General features: G+C 35.4%; 1 protein-coding gene across 1 annotated transcript in view; it reads left to right on the top strand.

Moving 5' to 3' along the window:
- LOC108966737 overlaps positions 1 to 4433 on the top strand; it is a gene marked incomplete in the record, with an annotated part of 90895 nt that overhangs the window by 85045 nt on the left and 1417 nt on the right.

Genomic DNA, 4433 nt, shown 5'->3' with positions numbered 1-4433 from the left:
ATTAGCCAATTAAATTTTTTTTAACTTTTTCTTTATTTTTTCATTCAATTTAATTAAATTAATTAAAATACCTAAACTTCATTTGCAACTACGAATTTTTAGTTAATTTTTTTGTTATCTAAATGTTTTCTTAATTGTTTATATTTTTCGATTCTATTTACATAAGTCTGCTTTTTTGCACAATTAATTTAAAAAACATTTTGATTTTAGAAAAATTCAAAATTGTCTTCCAAAATTAATGCTTTATGTTTTTACTTATTAAAAAAATTAATTCGGAAARAATAGTTTTTTAAACTCTTTTATAAATTGTGCTTAACCAAATTCATTTTCAAGTTTTCATAATGGCCAGCATTTTCAAAAAGATTATCATTCACTTTGACCTCATTACTTGYGCCAACCAACAGAGTAATCACCACTGCATTCTAATATACCGTTAACCGAATGCAGGCGACCACAAATGGCGCTGTCAAAATAATATTTTCCGAGAAACAGAAACCGCAGCAAATGCATTTGCCACCCAGATTTGTACTACTTAAACAGTGCGCAGCCATAGCATGTACATATACAAACATACGTATAAAATATTATATGTATATCTGTATAAATGTATGTGTGTGTATGCGAGCAATAGATTCGACAGGAAATAAAGTCGGTGCAAACAATTTATGAAAATCTGTCAGAAGCGAGCAAGCGCACCCAAAAACAGAAACCGCAAACAAATATTTGAAAACATGAACAAGGCAGCCGCGCGTGCGCACACACACACGAGTACGAGCGCAGTTAAAAATAAATATGCACATTTGTATGCGCGTAAGCAAAAGAGAAATTAAAGTWACAAATGTTAGCAAATAAATAAATTTGTGGGCAAGCAAGCTTAAATCATGCGGCAACAAGCCAACGCGGCTGCTTGCCACCAAATGTAGATGGATGGCAGTGCGCAAGCGCGTAGCAGTGACAGCGAAATTCCGGCCTAAACGATAAGCAGATAGAACGCAGCAAGCATTTAGCGGTGATCAGCGGAGCGTGCGAAGCAATCAAGCGGCGCTGGTGGCGGGGCGCACGCGTGCAACACAACACAAGCGCGCGCGCACAAACGCACGAATGGCAGTGGCATTCAGAATGCGAGTGCGACCGCCGAAATAAGTGAAATTTATTGCCACGAAAGTGCACGAAAGCGACGCGCCAGCAGTGCGACTGTGTACATATAAGCTTTAGTGAGACGTAGATTGCTGCGTTTTGGCGGCGCAYAACTGTTTATTTGTTTGTTTACCGCTTTATTTACGCGTGCCTTCTTATCTACGTACAAATTTGTTAAACATCTTGCTGCCACTGTTGTTTTGTCCAATTGTGGCATGCTTATTACTCGCAACTCATCGCGTCGACCACAAAAACTATTTAGATTGTTTAATTTGTTACAACAACAAAAACACAATATAATTTACATTGCTGCTCACTTTGTACGATGAGAAATGGTATCGCTTAGTGGCGTTTTCGAGACGCTTCAATACGCCCATTCATCATGCTGCGCGCGGTGTACTGACGGCCGCGCTCACCAAGCGTCCCATGTGCGAGTGAAATGGACTTGAAGATGCTCTCGCGTTGTGTACACTTGATATGCAATTAGATTTTCGTTTTATTTGAAGTGCACTGTGCCATCATGCCATCACTGCATTTCTTTCTAATTTTCGAAATTACTTTTTCGGTCACTATTCACCGCAGCGCTGCAGCCACTTTCACCGCTTTTCTCATGCGCGCGCCGATTTCGTGTACGTGTGTGTGTGTGTGTGTGTGTTTCTGTGTCACCTGCAAGAATCGATTTGGGCTGAGACATGAACAAGTGAACGAGTAAGCTGAGTGAAGCTGTCAGCGCTGTCAAACACCAGCCTATCGGCCCACTGTACGTTGCGGTGGCATCGTTAACGACACACGCATGCACTGACTAGCTGACTAGCGCGTTTACGCCCGTTTTCTACACAACCAACTCAAGCGCAACATATGCTGCATTCGTGACAGCTGCGTACACAAGCAACAGCAACAACKAACAATAGAAAGTAACCTTGGCAGCGGCGCAGCTCTTTTGTGGCAAATGCGTTTTGTCATAGTTTTTGGTCAGCGGCGGCCTAAGTGGCATGAATTGCATTCTCAAAGTCACCCAGCTTGGCAATAGCTAATGGCACACAACAAGCGCAGCGCTTGCTATTATAATTGAAACTTTTGGTCAGCAGAGGCGGCGCTTTGGTGACTCTATTTTCACATGTGTCTATGTTTGCGTTGGTAATTCTCTCGTTTTGGCATGCCAATTGTGTGCAAAGTACGCGCATTCGCAGGTCTGTGTGGTATGTTTGTAAGTTGTTGTTTTTGCTCTTTYATTGACATACTCAGTCGGTGTTGGCGATCTCGTTATATTGAGGGCGTCCCAGTTTTACTTGGATTCTTGCATTATTACTTTRGTGTTTTTGTACTGAAAAGTGTTGTCAAATATGGCATTGAGTGACGGAAATACTTTTGCTAAAATGAACAGTTGCTCGCTGTTAACCAGAATGTCAGTAAGTGATGTGAAAAATAGTTAGAGACTATTTTGAGCTTKTCTATATTTTAGTGAAAGTTCTTCAAATGCTTACTTTTGATCGTAGTGTTATGAGTTGTAGTGTAATGCGCTACCAAACTGTCAAAGTTAAAGCTTTCAAATACAATACAATATTCAATACAATACAATATTCAATACAATACAATATACAACATCAGTTCACTTTAAAAAACTAATATCATGATTCGAAACCTTTTTTAAAGTGTACTTAAAATATTGTATATCTTAAAAATAATAATAGTATTTATTTTAAAAGCTTTTGAAAATTTGAAAACTTTCTTTTTATTGTACAAAAAAAGCTTTTGAATTAACTGATTATTGATAAATTTAAAGAAAGGCTCTCATGTGTTCTTAAAAAAGTCACTTTAATTTTTTGCAAACAGATATTTTGCAATTTTTTTTGCAACGTCAAAAGCTTTTGAGTAAATTGTTGAATAGTTTAGATATGACGCATGTATGCTTTAACATAACAACAACAAATGTTAATAGATTTGTTACGATTTCAAGAGGTAAATAGCCTGTGTTACAAAAATTAGTTTTTAAAATTTTTTCGTCATTTCAAAAGCTTTACTTAAAAGCTCGGAAAGCTTTTACTCCTACTAAAATATTTTTTTTTCTAAAAAATGCTCAATTTAGTAGTAAATTGTTCACGATAAAAAATATTTTTAAAAACAGTTGTAAAAGCTCTTAAAGCTTTCATATCTTGAAAAGCTTATTCTGAATAAATACATATGTACGTTTTATTTTGTTATTAATTTTTTCCGATTTCAAAAGCTTATATATGAAAGTCCTAAAAGCTTTTACTACTTTAAAAGCTTTTTCTGAAAAAATATGTTTTACATAAATCAGGTCTTTATAAATTTTCGTGATTCCCAGAGCTTTCATTTAAAAGCTCTGAAAGCTYTCACTTCTTCAAAAGCTTATTCTGACAAAATATTTTAATTAAATAAATTTTATAACATTTCCTTCAGAATCCAATTAGAAAATCAACCAGTCTAGTATCTAGTATCAAATATCTAGTATAGTATCCAGTATAAAAATAAGGTACCAGGAAGCAAACAAGCGTAGAAATTATTACTGATTTCAAGCGCAGCACATAGTCCTATATAAATGCCATATTTTATACTAAATTTTCATACCGTTAAACTTATCAATTGCGAACGTTACTCAACTATATCGAATCAACAAATTTCCGGCTTGAATTACGGGCGCAACAAAAGTAAAGGAGAGCTTATAAAATGCAATCTCATGAGCAGTTATGCGATAAATTGCCATTTAGCAGCATAAACAGTTTTTAGTTCTTTTATTGTGCTAGTAAATATGCAATTTGGGAAACTATTGAACTCTTTGCGCTGCAGAACATTTGGTGAGCACAAATGAATGACACAGCCATTGGTGATGCAACATTTCTTGCTTTGGGCACTTGTTTTGGTTAAAACCATTACATATGTGTGCATCTGCTGCTTGCATTATTAATATATTAGCATGTTTTTCAGAGGCTTTTATGTCTTTATGGCTAGGGAATTAGAAAGTAACGGTGCTTTATTTTGGCGAAAATTAAAATTTGTGGCTTTAATTATTTGCAAACGAAAAGTGAATGTTGTCTAAGTTTTACTAAAGTTACACTAAAGAAAGCAAAAGGTTGCCACCTATTAGTAATGGTGTGATTTTGAGTTTACGACTTTGACGGTTTATGAGAAAAAGTGAGTTTTAGGACAAACGACACCGGAAAGATAGCTGATAATAGATGATTGCATTTTAATTTTTGTAAATTTTTTATAKCGCTTAAATTTGACACGATACGATTTGAATTAATAAAATATAAATTAATTTTTTTTTAAATTAA

This window comes from Bactrocera latifrons, unplaced genomic scaffold (assembly GCF_001853355.1).
Source record: "Bactrocera latifrons isolate USDA-ARS-PBARC rearing strain unplaced genomic scaffold, ASM185335v1 scaffold_10, whole genome shotgun sequence".
Lineage (NCBI taxonomy): Eukaryota > Metazoa > Arthropoda > Insecta > Diptera > Tephritidae > Bactrocera > Bactrocera latifrons.
This window is presented reverse-complemented; position numbering and strand designations above follow the sequence as displayed.